Source organism: Triturus cristatus, chromosome 2_2, assembly GCF_964204655.1.
Source record: "Triturus cristatus chromosome 2_2, aTriCri1.1, whole genome shotgun sequence".
Lineage (NCBI taxonomy): Eukaryota > Metazoa > Chordata > Amphibia > Caudata > Salamandridae > Triturus > Triturus cristatus.
In genome coordinates this window covers 299,171,390-299,192,057 of record NC_140582.1, presented here as the reverse complement: position 1 = coordinate 299,192,057, position 20,668 = coordinate 299,171,390, and positions in this window count along the sequence as shown.

Sequence of the window (20,668 nt, the reverse complement as noted above, 5' to 3'; positions counted from 1 at the left end):
GTTACCATTTCCTTTCTGACAAAATTCCACAGAAAGTAGAAGGGTTGAATTTGAATGCTTTAGCCCAGGGATGGTTGCAAACAGTTTTAGTATGTTGCCCCTATTTAAGATGTCATGCTGTCCCTGGGACTCGTACTCTGGTGTTATTAGTATTTGTTGTAGTTGTTGTCCAAACCATCAGGTATTGCTGCTATTGCCGACTTCTTGATCTATTCCCGCCAATGTAGATATTTGTGTTCTGAGGTTATCATCATTGGACTTGTTGCTCTTTTCAACATCTTGTACTATGGTAGTTAGCGGTGACCTAATGCTCTGGTTATTCTCTTTCTCTCTTGCAGCGAGGTCCTTTCTTCGGGATCCCAATTCAATTTCAAAGGTTGCTGGCCTCAGCCAGTTCCCTTGTTGGCTTTCCAAAGGGGTTGTTTTCTCCATGTTGTTTATGCTAAATCTAAGGTTTTCGTGTAGTTGGATGCTCCTTGTTGCAGGTAATAATAAAGCACCAGGAAATGTTAATACAAATATATTTTCAGCATCATCATTACTTGAGAACTGTCTATTATGTGCATAGTAAACACATAGTGGCCTTAAAAGGACATTAAACGGTGCAAGTGAAACAAGTGGATGTGAAATGAGAGAACAGTGAGCTGAAATTATTCATTAAATCTTAACATTGTTATTCACTTGGTTATTATTTACAAATTCATGTCAAAAATCAAAATCTGTAAATCCTCTGATATTTGCTGATAGCGTTTCGACCAACATAAATTGAGGTCATCACAGGACAATATTGAGGTTATCATCAGGACAATATTTACACAGTAAAAAGGATTGTTGCCTAAAAAGTAAGAGAGACAAAACATTTTTTAGAGGAAAATCCAGATTGAAACTGACCTACAATTTTAAATCTGCGTGTTGTATTGCAGGTACCTGAAAGATCTCCAGGAAGCCTGTAAAGTACGTTGAGAAGAGAAGGCTACAATGAGCCAAGAAGCAGGAAAAAAAGAGACGATTTGCCCATGTAAACTCCATCAAGGAGTCAGGGGCAGTATAAGTACACAGTAACCTTAAATTTATTGATAAGTGGTATCCAGAGGACTGCCTTTCATTCCATTCTCCTGTCTATTCTAGTTTATTTATCGTTTTGATGCAAGAAGTAGCATTTCTAGGCTGATGGAGCTTCTTAAATCATTCAACAGTGGCTTGAACTAACACCTTTTATGATCTACATTACTATAATAAGTATTTGAATGACAGCAATTAAAATGCTTGTCTCACAGATCGGTGTATGGGCTGTTTTTCGGCTGTATTTGGCCCAATTTTATGGCAAGGTGGGCAGGGTTTTACTGTTGATTTTTCTGATATTACCACAAACATTGCATGCAACAAGCACAAATGCATGCAATCTCCATTACATTGCAAAACCCTGTCTTACAAGTTGAAACCTGCTCTGATTTGCAAATGTGGGCTACTTTTTTAGCAAAACAATTCGCTAATAGGGGCCACTTTCACTTTGGTACCTAGGCCTAGCTTCTGTCTCTGTCTGATCTCTTGCAGAGCTCTACTATGCTTATGCTTCCAGGACTCATACTCATAGGGTTTTGCTCTGGAACCTGTAAACAGTGCTGGTATCACTGGTGCAGTCGCACCTGGTGTCTGATGGGTAGAGGGGACCGTGTTTACAAATAATTTATGGTTTTAAAAGTACCTGCTGGAGAGTTTCTTGTGCCAACAGCAACTTTCAGGCTGCAATAAAATTGTCAAGATAACTGGTGAATAATGTTTCTGCTGGAGAGAGAAGGAGTTTTGGCAAGTGCCAGTTCTGCAGGAAGTGTAAGGATACAAAATCTAGGCAGACTGCGCTTCAAAAGTAAGGAGACGTGATGCATGCTTGAAGGTTCAGGCAAAAGGTGGGAGAGTGATCTTGGTTAATGAAAGGGCTCCCACCACATACCTCTGTCCAAATCAGTCCCTTCTGGGCAAATAACTTATACAGACATAAAACTGAGTGTTCTTTTCTGCCTGTGATAACTAAGTTGTTTCATTTAACTTTCCATTCCTTGCATGCAAATTAGTAGCTCTGTTTGCCATAGCTATGACCGTACAATTTTCTATACCTTCAATAAATAGTAATATGATCAGATTTTCTTCATTAGCTATGATTTCTGTTCTTGAGTGTCATAGTTATATGTTTTCCATCATGATGCATGTTGCACATTACATCATTAGCATGTTAGCTGATTATAAGAAAAAAATAATTACTGAGAAGAGCCAATATTTTACGTTGAAGATAGAGATGGTGGGTAATTCAAGAAAGGAACTTTTTAATGTCATAAACAATCTGACAACCATTAAAAAGGATGATGCTGCAAACTGCACTCAAGATTTCTGTAACACACTGGCGCAGGAGTTTAAATCAAAAGTTGATCAAATGTATGATCAATTTGCCTAATGTTACAGAACAGAAAGCTAAGACTGTAACGCCTCTCTTAAATGTTACCCCTACCTCTCCAGTGCAAATTGCTACCCTTCTTTCAAGGATTAAATCTGGCTCTCCGGATGATCCCTGTCCTCCGAGTATTCTACACAATATTAGCCATCTTATTAGTCCTCAGATATCTGGCATCTTCAATCAGATGTTTTAGAAGGAATATTTCCAACACAGTGGAAACAGGCCTGCATTTTACCGTTATTAAAAAAAACCAATCTAGATATAACGGATCCGGCCAACTGTCGACCTATTGCGAGGCTTCTGCTTCCTGCAAAAATTCTTGAGAAAATCGTAAATGGGGAACTTTCCACTTACATTGTAGAAAACCTCATTTTAGATCACAGTCAGTTTGGATTTCGGTCATGTCACAGCACTGAGACAGCTCTGATAACAACCATGGAGGAAATACGTACTGCTTTAGATGGCGAAGGGTCGGCGGCTCTCATCCTCCTTGACCTGTCCGCGGCGTTTGATACCGTGGACCACACTTTACTAATAGAACGTCTAAAGACCATAGGTTTGGGAGGAAAGGCCCTTTCGCTTTTAACATCGTTTTTAGCAGATAGAACTCAGAAAGTGCAATTAGGCGATTTTAAATCTGCACCTTTTATCCTGCCTTGTGGGGTACCACAGGGCTCTTCATTGAGCCCTACGCTTTTTAATATGTATGCGTCTAATTTAGCACCTTTGATCAGAAGCTTTGATCTAATCCCAACCTCGTATGCCGACGACACCCAATTGGTTATTTCAACAATAGACAAGGATGTTAACTACTCCATCAAACTTCATTATTGTATGGTCTCCATAAGCAATTGGATGAGTAAGCTTTGCTTGAAGTTAAACTCAAGTTAAACTGAGGTGGTGCTATTTGGAAAGATTTTTCCTCTATGGTCACCAGTTTGGTGGCCAAGTACTCTGGGCCCCCTTCCTACACCGGTAGCAAAAGCTAAAAATTTCGGGGTCATAATAGATGAGAAGCTTAATTTTAAATCGCGGATTTCAAACGTGGTGTCTTTTGCATTTTTTACTATCAGAACTGTGCATAAAATTCTTCCGTTCATCCCTAAAAAGACCAGAAAAACAGTTTTAACTTCCCTGGTTTTATCAAAGTTGGACTCCTGTAATGCCTTATATATTAACATGCAGTCCAATCAACTCAGAAGACTACAATCGTTACAAAATGCCGCCGCCAGATTAGTGCTAGACGTCCCCAAACACCAGTCCATTAGGGCTGGGATTCAAGAGTTATATCGGCTACCAGTCGCCCAGCGCGTGAAATTCAAGGCACTTTGTATCGCACACAAGGCACTTCACAGAGAAGGCCCACAATTTCTTTGGCAGGTTTTTAGCTGGTACTCTCCTAGCAGATCACAACGGTCGGCCAATGCTATCCTGATGCCCACCTCCAGAGTCAAAAGGATGAACTGGGGGAGGAGGAGTTTCAGACATAGTACTATCAGGACATGGAACTCTCTTCCGCTTTTTCTCAGGTAGATCTCATCCCTGTTTGAATTTAGGAAACAATTGGCTTTTAAAAATGTGTTTCCCTCTCACAGCATCGGACCATAAGCGCCTAGACACCTAAGGGTATTAGTGCGCTATATAAATTGTTATAACATAACATCCCAAAGGTGGGAAATCAAATGTCTTTTAAGACTGGACCCATGTTGTAGGAGGCTGCATCAACCAGGCCTTCCTTTATGTTATGTATTTTCTTCCCCCAGATCTGTGCTGATTTTCAACAACTGGGCACACTAAGAGAATTCAGCTCTGAAATAATAAGGAGACATAATGTGGACTTATGGTAAAGAAAAGGGGCCTTCATCCCAAACAATCACAGAAACTGGCTAAGGTATTTGATGTACAGTATGGGTCTATCTATTCTATGACTTTTTCCGAAGTTAAAGTTTCCTCAAAGGTATGCAGGAACATACATGCCACATTCAATAAGGTTAATGTCTCACAGGCAGCGTCATGCAAAAAAAGTCTTCTTCGCCGTCTAACAATTCTTAGTTGCTCATACTGTCAAAGCACATACAAACCATTTAAATAAGGGGGTCTTCTTAGGGGCATATACCTAGAAGGGTAGGTAGGTTTTTTTTTCATGCAAGCTTAGTTGCAAGTGTGGCATCCAAATATCCCATGTTTTGATCAGTACGGTGATGGCACATATGCAAGTTTTGGGGTGGTGGGGATGCTAAGGCAGCAACCAGTCCATAGAAAGGCACAATAACAGAACAGCCTTATAATGGATTGCTGCCTCCCGTACATTTGCCAACCCTTAAAAACAAAGCTGATGAGATTAATTTGTGTATGGTAAAGTTTTCAGAATTAAACCGGCCCCAACATTTCCAAACTGACCAGTCTCCAGGATTGGAAGAGAGTCAGCCGCATGAACAGGGCTTTTTTTCCATCCTCACCCTTAACTCAGAGAAAGAAATTAAGAGGGACAGAAAAGAGTGAAAGGAGGGAGAAAAATATAGGAAACAGTGTCAATCTAAGAGAGTAAGACATACAGGAAATATAGGGTCACATGCAGGGACGCATTAACCTTTTTCACATCAAAGCCCATGGTTGCCTTGCTCGGCTACTGACTGTACATATTTCTCCAATTGTTTACCCACTTCACGTTTATCAATGCTAGCCTGTAGCATAGCAGGAAAGGGAGGCTTGGTTCCTGGAGAAATGTCTAGTACAGCTATACCAAGCAATCCATTCTCTTGGGGAAGATGAGGTAGCGTAATGGCCAGACTTGCTGACTTTGGAGCTGGAGAACCAGGTTTGAGTCTCAGTGTCAGGTCAACATCCTGTGATTGTGGACCAATCATTCACTGCCCCAGTGCCTACAAAAAATGAATGTGTCCTTGTTTAATGTACCTGGAGGTCATGTAAAGCGCTCCAATACCTTTGGGTCATGCTTGCGCTATATAAAACTGCAAAACAATCCAGGAGTAAATTAAGCATGGATGCGTGGTATGTGGCGTCAGCCTGGACTTTAGCCGATCAATAATGTGAGCATGCTCTATGTTCTGTTCTAGTCCTACATTACTTGTTAAGTTTTGAAACTGATTGATCTAAATAAAAAATGCCATTGAGAGTACACGTTTATTTCACTGTATCGGGGTACGTAAGCAGAAGTTACAGGAAAATTACAATATCACTGGGATACAAAATTAAATTATGGTTGTCTGCCAGTTAAATGTAGTGCACATGGTTGACAAATCAATTATCGGCTATCAATAAGTAAAACTTTTTTAGTTGTGTGCGGTTCATAAATTGCCCTACCTAGTCAAGCTAACTGCTAGCATCTGGCATTGTTCCATAGGTTTGCCTCCTGGGATGTGGAAACATTTTGGTGCCACTTACCATTGGGTGGGGGGCGGGGGGTCTCAATGCCCCATAGTGTCATTAGCCAACTGGACCAGGATCGGGTGGTTTTAGGTGTGGTTCAAATGTAATGGTCATATGCCCACATTTACAACACCACGCACAGGTTAATTTCCATTGTTGTGGCATGGCTGACTCACACTGTTATATCAGTTACACACCACACAATTCAACTCCACATATTTCCTTTCTACATCACCTAATTGGAGAACATTTCACATAATTCAACTCAACAACACAATTACACAACACACCACATACATCCAATCCACACCACAGAATTCCACATCATGCCACAAAATTCAACAGCACACCACACAATTAAACTCCACTACATACCACCCCACAACACAAAAAAACATTCCACATAATTACACTCCAGGATACACAGTCTCATGCCACATAATTCCAGTACACTCAAAACCACATACTTACACTGTACACATGCCACATAATTACACTCCACATATGCACTCCAAACCATTTCAAGCCACACAATTCCATCATCTAACAATTCCAACACAGCTCATATAAATCCACTGCACACCACATACATGCACGCCAGTCCATAACACATGGGTCAAAGACATTGTCATTTACAGCTCTATTAGTTCTAACACTTTTTACAGGCAAGACATATTGGGGCATATTCACAAGGAACTATCGGCGAGTTAAAGGCACTTTATCGCAGCCAAAGTTGCGATAAATATATCACCCCATTTACAAGCCGGTGTTAACAGCCCACAGCACCAGTATACCCACAATAGCAGCCGCAAAAAACATCACCACGGATGACCCCTGCAACTATAGCTAATGAGATGCAGAGTAGGCATTCCCATGCCAAAAGCAGTGAAAACACCACTCCACAACATTCACAACGACCAGACAGAACTGCGATAAGAACACAAAACCGGCGATAAGGCGCGTTAGCAGCAGGAAAATAACACCTGCTCTGACCTAGTGCTAAGTCGGACCACAGCCTGCACCACAAAAGGGAGCACAGCCTACAACCACATCAGAAGGGCAACAGATGCCATAGAGCCACTGGTCATGCATCCCGGACACCCAAGAGGGCCACAACACCCCGACCGCTCACGCCGCTCCCTCCTCACCTGCGCTGACCTCCGCTTCACGCCGCTCTCCTCCTGCTGCTGCTGGCCACTCTCCTCGCCTCCTCGCCGCCGCCGCTGCCCCGGTCACTCGCCTTCCTGCTTTCCCGCCGCTGAGCCCGCAGTCCCGCCTCTCCTCCCTGCCCATTGGCCACCCAGCCTCCCGCCTCCCAGCGGACTCTCCCTCCCGGCTCCTTACTTAAGGTGACCGCGGCGGGCTGGTCAGTGTGACCCCTGTGCCCCACACAGACGGTCGCTCACCTCTCACTGCTGCTGCCTGTCGCCTGCTGCTGCCTGTCGCCTGCTGCTGCCTGTTGCCTGTCGCCTACCTGCTGGTACCGACCCCGCTCACGCCGCTCCCTCCTCACCTGCGCTGACCTCCGCTTCACGCCGCTCTCCTCCTGCTGCTGCTGGCCACTCTCCTCGCCTCCTCGCCGCCGCCGCTGCCCCGGTCACTCGCCTTCCTGCTTTCCCGCCGCTGAGCCCGCAGTCCCGCCTCTCCTCCCTGCCCATTGGCCACCCAGCCTCCCGCCTCCCAGCGGACCCTCCCTCCCGGCTCCTTACTTAAGGTGACCACGGCGGGCTGGTCAGTGTGACCCCTGTGCCCCACACAGACGGTCGCTCACCTCTCACTGCTGCTGCCTGTCGCCTGCTGCTGCCTGTCGCCTGCTGCTGCCTGTTGCCTGTCGCCTACCTGCTGGTACCTACCCCGCTCACGCCGCTCCCTCCTCACCTGCGCTGACCTCCGCTTCACGCCGCTCTCCTCCTGCTGCTGCTGGCCACTCTCCTCGCCTCCTCGCCGCCGCCGCTGCCCCGGTCACTCGCCTTCCTGCTTTCCCGCCGCTGAGCCCGCAGTCCCGCCTCTCCTCCCTGCCCATTGGCCACCCAGCCTCCCGCCTCCCAGCGGACCCTCCCTCCCGGCTCCTTACTTAAGGTGACCGCGGCGGGCTGGTCAGTGTGACCCCTGTGCCCCACACAGACGGTCGCTCACCTCTCACTGCTGCTGCCTGTCGCCTGCTGCTGCCTGTCGCCTGCTGCTGCCTGTTGCCTGTCGCCTACCTGCTGGTACCGACCCCGCTCACGCCGCTCCCTCCTCACCTGCGCTGACCTCCGCTTCACGCCGCTCTCCTCCTGCTGCTGCTGGCCACTCTCCTCGCCTCCTCGCCGCCGCCGCTGCCCCGGTCACTCGCCTTCCTGCTTTCCCGCCGCTGAGCCCGCAGTCCCGCCTCTCCTCCCTGCCCATTGGCCACCCAGCCTCCCGCCTCCCAGCGGACCCTCCCTCCCGGCTCCTTACTTATGACGCCCCCACAGCGACCGCGCAGCGGACGCGCGCAGCGGGAGCGCCGACTGAGCGCCGAAGGTGCGCCAAAGGTAAGCCCGTCTGCGCCCGTCCGCGCCTGGACCGCGCCCAGCGCCAGACCCCCTGGCCCCCGCGCCCGCCAGCCCCCCCGCAGGACCTACGACTTCGCTACGCTCATCGCACTCAAACCCGCCCGAGCCCCCGGATGCCACCGAGCGTCCCCGCGACGCACCCATGGACCCTTCGACTGCCGATCCTGCAACTTCTCCTGCCTCCGAACAAGCACCACGCCCACCAAGACGGACAACAGCAACCACCTCAAGTGCATCCTGATCAACACCCGCTCCATCCACAGACACGCCGTGGAACTCTGGAACCTCCTCGACACCGCATCTCCAGACGTCGCCTTCCTCACGGAAACCTGGATGAACGACTCCTCAGCCCCCGACATCGCCATAGCCATCCCGGACGGCTACAAGATCATCAGGAGGGATCGCAACAACCAGACCGGAGGGGGCATCACCATCGTTCACAAAAGCACCATTCGCATCTCGACTGACTCCACCGACGCATTCAACACCGCCGAATACCTGCACTTCCAGATCCACACCGACCCCAAGACTACCCTCAGAGGCACCCTCATCTACAGACCCCCGGGACCACGCGCACAGTTCTGCGAAGACATCACGGACTTCATCAGCCCTCACGCCCTCCCCTCCACCGACTACATCCTCCTCGGAGACCTCAACTTCCACCTGGAGAACAACAACGACCGCAACACGACCACCCTGCTGGACAACCTCGCCAACCTCGGACTCCAGCAACTGGTCAACACCCCCACCCACTACGCCGGCCACACGCTCGACCCCCTCTTCTCATCCAGCAAGCACATCACCTTCAGCCACTGCACCGGACTCCACTGGACTGACCACAGCTGCGTCCACTTCAGCTTCAAGAAGAACACGGTCCACCACCACCCGAAGCAGGCTCCCCACAGAAACTGGAGCAAGATCACCGTCGACCAGCTCACCACCTCCCTCAGCCAGAACCCACCGGTCAGGACAATGGACCCTAACACAGCAGCCCTCGACCTCACGCAATGGCTGACCTCCTGTGCCAACGACCTCGCCCCACTGAAGAACCCACTCACAAGGCCCAGAAGCAAGAAGGCCCCCTGGTTCACCGACGAACTCAAGGACTCCAAGAAGGCCTGCCGCACCCTCGAGAAGGCCTGGCTCCTCGACAAGAACACCGACAACATGACCGCCCTCAAACTCGCCACCCGCAGACATCACCAGCTCATCCGCACCACCAAGAAGAAATCATTGAAGGAACGACTGGACAAGAACGCCCATGACAGCAAGGAGCTCTTCAACATCGTCAAGGAGTTCTCCAACCCCAGCACCAGCAACAACGACATCACTCCCTCGCAGGACCTCTGCGACTCCCTCGCCTTGTACTTCCACCGCAAGATCGCCGACATCCACAACAGTTTTGGCGCTCCACCCCCGCACCCATCGACCGAACCTACGCACCCCGCCGCTATCCTCCAGACATGGACCAAAGTGACCCTCGAAGACACGACACGCATGATGAACACCATCCACTCCGGATCTCCGACCGACCCATGCCCCCACCATGTCTTCAACAAGGCCGCCTCTACCATCGCACCCCACCTCCGAGACATCATCAACGCCTCCTTCGACACAGCCACCTTCCCAGAGAGCTGGAAGCACGCCGAGCTCAGCGCACTACTGAAGAAACCAACTGCGGACCCGACCGACCTCAAGAACTTCCGCCCTATCTCGCTCCTTCCTTTCCCTGCCAAAGTCATCGAGAAGGTCGTCAACAAGCAGCTGGCCGCCTTCCTCGAGACGAACGGATCCCTCGACCCATCGCAATCCGGATTCAGAGCCAACCACAGCACAGAGACCGCCCTCATCGCAGCCACCGACGACATCCGAGCCCTGCTCGACAAAGGTGAAACAGCGGCACTCATCCTCCTTGACCTCTCCGCAGCATTTGACACTGTCTGCCACCGCACCCTAGTCCAACGCCTCAACGACACCGGCATCCAGGGGATTGCTCTGGAATGGATCATCTCATACCTCTCCGGCAGAACACAGAGAGTACGCCTCCCTCCGTTCCGCTCTGAGGCCACCGAAGTCATCTGCGGCGTCCCGCAAGGATCATCGCTCAGCCCCACTCTCTTCAACATCTACATGAAACCCCTCGCTGCCATCGCACGCCAACACAACCTCAACATCATCTCCTACGCCGATGACACCCAGCTGATTCTCTCCCTGACCAGAGACCCCGACACCGCCAAAGCCGACCTACACGAAGGGATGAAAGATGTCGCCGAATGGATGAACATCAGCCGCCTGAAGTTGAACACGGACAAGACAGAAGTCCTCATCCTGGGACCATCGCCCTCTGCATGGGACGACTCCTGGTGGCCCCCGGCCCTGGGCACCGCACCCAAGCCAACGGACCACGCACGCAACTTGGGCGTCATCCTGGACTCCTCCCTATCGATGACCAGACAAGTCAACGCCGTCTCCTCATCTTGCTTCCACAACCTCCGCATGCTCCGCAAGATCTTCAGATGGATCCCGACTGAGACCAGGAAGACTGTCACCCAGGCCCTCGTCACCAGCAGACTAGACTACGGAAACACCCTCTACGCCGGTACAACAGCCAAGCTTCAGAAAAGACTTCAGCGTATCCAGAACGCCTCCGCCCGTCTCATCCTGGACGCCCCCCGACGCAGCCACATCTCGAGCCACCTAAGAGACCTGCACTGGCCCCCTGTCAACAAGAGGATCACGTTCAGGCTCCTCACCCACGCACACAAATCCCTCCACGACCTGGGCCCAAGGTACCTCAACGACCGCCTGACCTTCTACACGCCCACCCGACAGCTACGATCCGCGTACCTCGCCCTCGCCGTCGTCCCTCGCATCCAGAGAGCCACCGCCGGAGGAAGATCCTTCTCCTACCTGGCGGCTAAGACATGGAACTCCCTGCCCGTCCACCTGCGGCTGACCCAGGACCACCTCGCCTTCAGGAAACAGCTCAAGACCTGGCTGTTCGAGCAGTAGCAGACCCCCTCCCCCAAGCGCCTTGAGACCCTTCCGGGTGAGTAGTGCGCGATATAAATTCCTTGATTGATTGAACACCCACCACCACCACCCCAGGTCCCCAAACCCCACCCGGAACACACCCCGGAACCACCACAGAGGCAGCGCAGACAAAGACAGCGGACCCCCAGGAAATGCACCAGCCTCACAGACCCAACACCTGACAATGTCATTGCTCACTACAGGCCCAAAAGGACAACCATCCTACGCATTCTGACCAACAATGCCCAACAGGCCGACGGCACAAACACAGCGGACAAACAACATCCCACCCCACACAAAGCTGCTGGCTGTGCTGCACCTGTTGGCTCCTGTTACCCCCAACCAACACCCGCTACAGTCGGAGGAGTCACACAGCCAGCCACATCCATGTCCCTCTCACCTGACCTGGACAATACCATCAGCCTGTCACCCCAGTCCCCATACGTCCAACACAATGCGCAGGATCCGCTGGACACCAAGCAAGGACCCAACACCATAGCTGGATGCACGTACGTGTCGGGTACAATCCACAGCACACATGTCATACATGTGCCCCCTGCCGACACATCATACAATCACCGCAACAGAAAGCAAACGTCTCACAGCAATGTGCAGACAACAACCGAACACCGTGGAACCTCCACCAATCTCGCCTCCAAATACCCAGCCACTGATGCACGATTCCTCCAACCTCCGACAGTCCATCAGCAACCAGCGTCCCCAGGATGGCACCAAGGGAAATGCACAGCCCCCTGGCAAGTTCCAAATGAAGACCCCACTCACCTCAACTCCACAACCATGCAACTCACAACTCTGGCAATGCACACGTCACAAAATCAAAACCAAGATGCCAGACAACATGCCCACCCACCAGACACGACAGAACAACTCACAATGGCAACCTGGGCAAGCCCTGCACATGAGCCATCAATGGCATGGCACCTCAGCCACACACTAGCCGAATGTGGGGAGAGGTTACAACCAGGCATATGTGAAGGAGGCAGGAGAACCATGATTGGGAAAGCACACAATGCCAAGAGTGGCGGAGATGTACTGGACAATTGGCAGTATGCAGAACACACCCATATCAATGGCGACACACACCACTGGTGTATGGAGTGTGGTGGACAGTGGACGCAACCATGTCCAGGCCAGCATAGGGCTGTGAATAAAAAGCACGTAGCCTTGGGTGTGGTCACTTCCAGAAAGCCCAACATCTCTGCCAGGGCGGCACCTCTCACCACGCCACGAGGCCAACGCCGTCCTTGTCAGCGGAGTTGCCTGCGATTCTGTGCGCCTGCCATAACCCGGCCTGCTGGACCCCGAAACCGCCAGGCCTGCCCCTGCACAGCCAGGTCACACTGATCACCTGCCGACACCAGCATGTGTCAAGCAGGGTCCACCAGATACCGGTGCAAGATCTAAGCACAAGTTCTGTGACTTCTGCAGCCTCCGCTGACCATCGCTGGCCCCTCGACACTGGCCCACATTACTCCTTCCACAATCACATACTACACCGGCGTCCTCTTTGGCCCAGTAGGTCCTATATGTGAATCTGTGCCCTGAATACTGAATGGCAGTGACCCCAAAGCCTGGGCAGCAGCCACAGCACCAGACCCCCCCAATCAGTGAGGCATAGTTCCATATGGGCATCTTGCGACACGTGGTGCCACTAACCCTATTCAATGCCAGCCGGCCACACGTGGTGCCACTAACCCTGTTCAACGCCAGCCGGCTACACGTGGTGCCACTAACCCTGTTCAATGCCAGCCGACCACACGTGGTGCCACTAACCCTGTTCAACACCTGCCGGCCACAAGTGGTGCCACTAACCCTGTTCAACGCCAGCCCGCCACATGTGGATGAGGGACCCGGACTAACCTGCGGACCAGTAGGTCCCACATTCAGCACCTAGTCGCGAATCGCGAATGGCAGTGTCCACACCAGTGGTCGCACGGAGAGGAGTAAGAGGAAGATGCGGCTCAGTCCGGATGACAGCTGGGTCACAGTCACGGAGGTGGCCGAACACTATCAACAACTGACCTGGTGCCATCAGCCCTGTTCACCGCAAGTCCGCGTCACATGGTGCCACTGAACCTGAACTACGCAGGCCGGTGGGGCCATTCAACCCATGCCGGTGACACTCTGTGAATGGCCCATGCCGACCGCTACGTCAGGCATACACTGCGGTCCATTAGGTCACACATGTGGAACTGTGTTTTGGGTAAGGTGTGGAGGAATCCACACCATTGGACATGGCTCATCGCAGGCGGCATCCTCTAACTTCACTGGTGCCACTAACTCTGTGAGCAATGAGTCATGGGCACCATCTGTTTGGATCCTGGTGGCGTCAGAGCCCATGGACTGATGGTTTTCTGCATCTTCTTCTGGCTGGATCGGACTTGGTGTCCGACATGTGTCTGTTCCATTAATCTCCACAATAGTGACTGTATCAGCATGGGCCTGCCCTCTGCATCCTGTCCTGGGGGTGAACCTTCCACTGTACCTAGAGACACTCCGCGACAAGGCCCCTTGTCATCCCGTGGACTTGCTCTGCACCTGTGACCCTGCCCCAGTGCACTGCATGTCAGTGGCCCGTGGCGGCAGACCTGTGCAGGACGTTGTGCATCTGGGACACTAACTCTGTGCAGCACAAATCATGGGGCCTGTATGGTTGTATGGTTGTGTCCTTTATGATGTACACTGTTGTCGATTTCTGACTGCACCAGGCAGCCCTTGCCAGCTGGTGTGCACACACCCCACACACATCCAACACAGGTGTCACTCAGTAAGTGTGCCTGATAATAAATGTGGCTGTGTGCACGTGCCCGTAGCCATTCACAACATCTGAGCAAGTGTGTCCGTGTGTTCATTGTGTCAGCTTGATGGGCACGGGCCCTGCAACATCACAGTGTGCTGTCTTCTGCGGATGTTGCCATGTCACCTCAGCATTGGCAGTGACCCTGGACATGTAGCCCCGCACCTGCCCCCCGGCATGCACAGACTGCATGTGCTGGTTCAGCAGGGGGTGGCCCGGATGTGGCCCAGTGCAGGAAGTGTGGTAAGTGTTTCTCTGTATTGGGGTGTTGTCACCACCAGGGCCACAGGAGACGATGTTGCAATGTGGCATATACCAGGAGGGCGGGCCTCAGGTACTGGGACATGTAGGAGCTCTAGGACGCTTGGGGTCTTTGCACATGCATGCCAGGTGTGATGTGTATCAGTCTTGCGGATGCATGAGTCTGTTGCCTGTCGTCATTCGGTGCGCGGTCCCAGCTGTGGGCTGGACACCTGTGTCCACCCTGTCCGGACCATTGGCCTATACCCAAGTGAGCGCACACCTTCGAAGGCCAGTGTCGCGGTGTTGTTGGCATGGCGCTGGACATGCGTTGACAGGCATTAGAATGGTGTCCTGTAGGAGTGCACGCGATACAACCGTGTGGGTGCCCATGACAGGGCGGAGCAGCTGTGTGGCAACGTGACACACAGTGAGTCCGCTCATGTGCATAATGCTAGGCATATCAGCCATGATTCCCAGGGTCACAGACATCCCACCACACTCACGACCGGCCTCTGTACATCTCCTGTATGCATGCAGCTGGCGAAGTTAACATAGGGATGAAAGGTCCTTTGTCCGTACTATCAAATGGTAGCACATCTGCAGCCTTGAGCAGGAACTTGCATGTGCCCAGCACCCCCTGACAGGTACGATAACATTTGCTTGCGACTCCCATACTACGCACTGCCCGGCGTGAGACCAACGTGTACACATCCCACATGCAGTAGTCCTTGGTCATAGTTGGTGTGCGTGATATGGCCTTCGCACGTACTCCCACCTCACCCAAGGCCTGTACCCGTTGCACACAGACACTGCTCATTGAACCGAGCTGTGCCATTTCATCCTTCAGACTGTCTCAGGGCAAGCCAGTGCCGCTTCAAGCAGAGCCACTGACACAATGGCAGACCATCCCTGACACATGGTCTACTCCAGTCACGTGGAGCTGTACCGTGCTTGTCTGTTACATGTACTGGGGGCAGTGTCATTGGCAGTGCTGTGGATCGGTTACCGGGTGGACTTCTGCCTTGCGCACGTCGCCTGCGTGCAGCCTGTGTTGCATTGTCACTCGTGCATATTCGAGTGCTCCATGGATGTCTGCCTCTCCTATGTAACGGTAGCAGATCTGCATTTCGACGTGTGTGTCCACCCCTGTTGGACCACGACCAGGAGTGTCACCAGGATGGCCGCTTATGGCATGCATGGATGTTCGGCATGCAGGCTGGAAACTGGACCTGGGAGATTGCACAAGTTGTCGTTTGCAGTGAGCACATTGAGCCACTACCCAATTGGGATTTGGTGCACATTGGGTCTACTAGTTGGAGTCAGCACATCTGTCCTGGGCAGCTGATGGATTACGTCAATGACATGTCAGATGTGGTGGCCGACGATCGCTCATTGGAGATGTTAGCCTACGCAGCTGCACTCACGTTCATGGACGAGTGACAAGGTACCTGCTTCCACAACTGGATGTGAGCCATTGTACTTGTCACGACACATGGTTTAATGTTGTGGATATGGTCATAAGTCCAGAGACGACAGTGGACATGGCTGCATTGGCCAGGACTCATGTTCCAGGCGTGGACAACCAACGCGGGTTGGCACTGACTTGTGTTGGTGAGGGACACCCCCGAGATGGACATGGGCGCTTTCCTACGTTCCTCATTCAGACATGCTGCTGCATTGGTCTGCATGTCGTGGCACTTATCTTGGCCATACTGACTCGCACTTGTTGATAAAGTTTCTGCACTTTCACTTGTCTCCAACTGTGTTGTGTCTTGATTTGCATGCCAATGTGTGTCAAAAACTCTCTGGCTCCCTGCCATCCATGCATTGCTACCCCTTCAGGACTGTGTGTTTGTACATGTGCATTATCATATCCCTGTTTCGTACTTTGGCAGATGCGTATGGCCGTTTACCGGCCACCGGCAGGTGCACTCTTGTCCTGTGTTTGGTTGTGCACAAGTTGGTGTTTGTACGACATTGTGTTGGGTGTTGGGGTGCTCTGCTTCCTATGTGTGTGTGCTGCATTGTGGGTGAGATGTCCCTTCAGCTCTGATTTGGCTCACCCGTCTCCTTTTCAGGCGGTATTGTGTTCACTTCTGTTCCTGTTCAGTGGTGTGACATTGCCGGGTTGTGTGACTTGTGCACTTGGTTGGTGTTGTTGCTCGTGGGCATGGTTTGTCTGCTGTTGTGCTGTGCTTAGTTTTGCATGTGTGCCATTGTGCCCATCTCCCCCCATCCCCAGTCCCTGCTGGTTCCTCTCCCTGTTTCTGTTGTGTCTGTTGTTTGGTGCAGTTTTCCGGTCCCTGAGTCCTGCCACCATCTCCAGACTGATGTGGTGGACCCCATTTCCTCCATGTCATCCAGCTCCTGGTGTGGCGCTGGACTCCCACATCCGGTGTGCATTGCTGCCTTCTTGTTGTTGGCGTGTTTCTGCTTGTTTGTGCCTTTCGCATCATTACTGGAGTTCTGGTTTTGTGCCATTGTCCTCCTCCACTCTCAGGCTGCATTCATCTTGTCCAAGTTGGCCTGCCATGTACAATGTTTTGTTGCCAATGGGTTTGGTGGGGTTGTCTGCTGGCTCGGGCTGCCTCCATTGTGGTTGGCTGTTGTTTTCTGTTTGATCTGTCTTACTTTTTCAGGCTTTGGTTGTGCTTATTCCCGCCTGCCGTATGTTTCGCGGTCCTGGCGGTGCTTATCCCTGCTTTCCTCATCGCGGATGGGCTTATCGCAAGTTTTCTAGTGTTGTGGTTTGTGTTTTTATCTCCGTCGGGGTGGTTGTATCGCGGACATTGGCTGCGTTTTCGGCAGACTATCACATGCTACAGAGAATTCCAATAGAAGCCCATGTTGACCAGAACATGGGCTTCTATTGGAATTCTCTGCGGCATATTATCAAGCCCATTATCGCCGCTTTAGCGGCAGTTTTCTGCCGCTAAAGCAGCGATAATGTTAATGCCGTTTCTTGATAATATGCCCCTTAGTCGGGTATGGGAGGGATTAGAAAATAGGGGAGGCGGAGAAAATAGAACAAAGAGATGCACAGAGAGGGTGAACAATGGAAAGGGAGAAGGAGAGGAAAGTGTGGCTGAATGGAAGAAGAGCATACTGATCAGAGAGAAGGAGAATGAAGATAAGGATGAGCCAAAGGAAAGAGGAAGAGAAAGGGGCCAGAACAAGGATGTCAGAGAGAGAAGGAATGAAGGAGATAAAGACGAGTCAGTGACTAAGGAGGGGGAGAGAGAAACAGAAGAAAGCTATAAGGATGCGAGGGTAAAAGGGAGGAAGAAGATGAGTGAAGTGAAGAAAGGAGGTGGGAGAGAGAAGAAAAGACAGGTGGAATAATGAAGTTCAAGACCTGTAAGCAGGTACGCAGCTATCTTTAGTAAAGCAGGTGCAGTGACACAGAGTTCATTGTGTGTCGTCTATTGCACACCAATAATTTCTGTATTTTAACACCGACCTTTTTTTTTTTTGTTGCATATGTATATAGCGCGAACTCGACCCGAAGGTATTGGAGCGCTTTACATGAGCACCGTATTTACATTACACCTTCAGGCACAGGGAGATTAAGTGATTTGCCCAGAACCACAGGATGTGGAGGCGACTCCGGGGCTCGAACCCTGGTTTCCAGGACTAAAGACGGCAGTCTAGCCGACGGACCACATCCTGCACCACGGACCTGGAAAAGGGAGGCCTATACTTCTTGCATAGAGAAGGGCCCATGAAATCCAGGTTTCCTCACTGGCCCTAGAGAAATGTATTGAGGGATAATTCAGTGGCGTTAACACTCCTTTTCTTTTCCGTGTGTCCATACAGAAAGCAACGGATTAATAGAGGTGAGGGGTTCCGGGGACCCCGCATTCTCAAGACTTGAGCCGACTCCACAGTGCATCTCACTTGATCCGACCCTCTTTCTCCCATTAAGGACATATCGAGAACATCAAGCGCAGTGAAATGTATGCAAATTGGTTCTTGGTCACGTGAAGGTGTGTTAAATTAAACCTTATCATTTTAGCATCATGGGATTGATAAAATAATGGTGTGGTTTTAATTAAGTTTGCAGTGCTCAAATAGCAAGTTAAGGTTATGTTGGGCTTCCCAAGCAGCAGGCGATTAAGTACAAGGATAGAAATTATCTTTCTTCTAAAGCGAATGAAAATGACAGGAAATATGCCTCAGCTGAGCTATTTGAAATGTTGTTCGTCGTAGTCACCCGCACTGCAGGCTTCTATGAATTTTTGGCCAGCATCGTTCTGATTAAATCACCTGCTTTTAAAACCGATACCGAGGCTAAAAGGTCAACTTAACTAACAAACTGAGCATGTGGTGATCAGTGGAGGCCAGCAGGTGGTTAGTAATGACAGCGACAAAAAAAATTAACGAACAGAGACTGGCCGCGTTTACCGGAGGGAGAACAAGGACATTTGTGCATCATAGTCTGCAAAATGTCAAATTAAATAACATCACACTGTGAGTATTTTCACTATGCATTTAGCAGAATATAAATTAATAGGAAATAAATGACGAATGCCTGTGAGAAAGCTGGGGCCCACTTAAACATCCCTACTCAACCAGATGGTCATTTTAGCTGCCTGAGGATGAAACAATCACAATTAAATTTCAATACAGTGTAGCCAATTTAGTCACACAATAATTCACTCCACAACCAATTTTGAGATTAGTAAAGTTTAATTATAAATTCAAAAACAGATTGATATAAATCAATTTCAGCTTCACAGTATAGAAACGCAGAACAAATAGAATTAATTCAAATCTCCGGAAGAGATTTACCCTATATAACAAGAGGCATATGACAAATTCAGTTATGTCGATACAAGTAATCAGGAAAAAGAATTGAGCATTAAATTGCTTCTCAAAGGTAGGCATGAGCATGGTATCTCTCTACATTGCCTTAAAAGGGACAACCCTAAACCATGAAGCATCAAGTAAATAGAATGATAGAAAGGTGTCAGCTGTCAGTCATCGGTAGAAGAAACTCCAATCAAGGGTCAAATAGCATGAAGCTACACAAAGCAGAAACAAAGGCCGGTACCTCATGAAGTGCCAAGATGTGTCTTTGACCCTCACTACGTTACAGCATAAGACATTAGTTGTACTCAAGTTGAGTCATGTGCTCATTTCCAGTAACATTCTAGAATACCAGCACAAATTGTTAATGGCACCACCTTTCCCACATTGATAAGTTGCTACTTCATTTTTTGGTTGGCCATTCTTCTCCTCATCCATGGGAACTCACGCTTGTTACTGCGTTTCTCCTTGCCTAGATCCCCCTTCTCATACCTTGCTGTCTAAATAAAACAAAAACACCTGTCTTCTAACTAATAAGGCCTTGTCCACAACCATGGCCGGACTGGCCGTAGCAGGCACCGGGCATTTTCCCAGTGAGCCAGAAGGGTGGGGGCCGGATTTGGACTGATGGGGACCGTTTTGATACAGGAGGCCAGTTTTGCAGCAGTGCTACAATATCAGCCCCCTGTCCCAAAAGCAGCAGCAGTGTTTCCCACAAGCATCCCCCTCCTGCGTGGCTAGTTAGATATAATTACCAGGACTGGTTTGCGTTCCCAGTTTCACCCTGTCCGCACTCGCAGTAGAAACAAAAATGCAAACAAGCACATGGTATGTTAAAGGTTAAATATGAATTACATGTTAGACTTTAAGTTTAAGCTTGTACTGAAAGAGTTCTCGAGGCCCAAAAATCATGTCAACTTAAGAATGCATAGGGTTCCAAATACATGCATTTTTTTACACACATAGCAAATGCGGTTTCTTAGTGCATGAATAAATTTCAAAGATTATGAAAATGATGCTATTTCAAATACACCAATATAAATAGCATTTCTTGTTATACATATAAATGCTTAAACTTTATTCTACACATACACCTTATTTTATTAACTTCACAATGAGACATGTCTAAATTTAAATTTCTTTTAGAATATTAATATGTAAATGTTGCCGAGACTTTTTATTAGTCACATTTCTGTGCACACAATTTATGTCTCATTAGTTTTCACGTGGTGTAATTTCAATATGCAATACCCCATCTTTTCTTACTAACATTAATCACAAAGAATATATTCTAATGCTGACTACGCATGATTATAATGTAATCCTACAGTATCTCAGGATTAATCAAAATTACACTGCTCCACCTGCAAAAATATTGGCCATACTAAC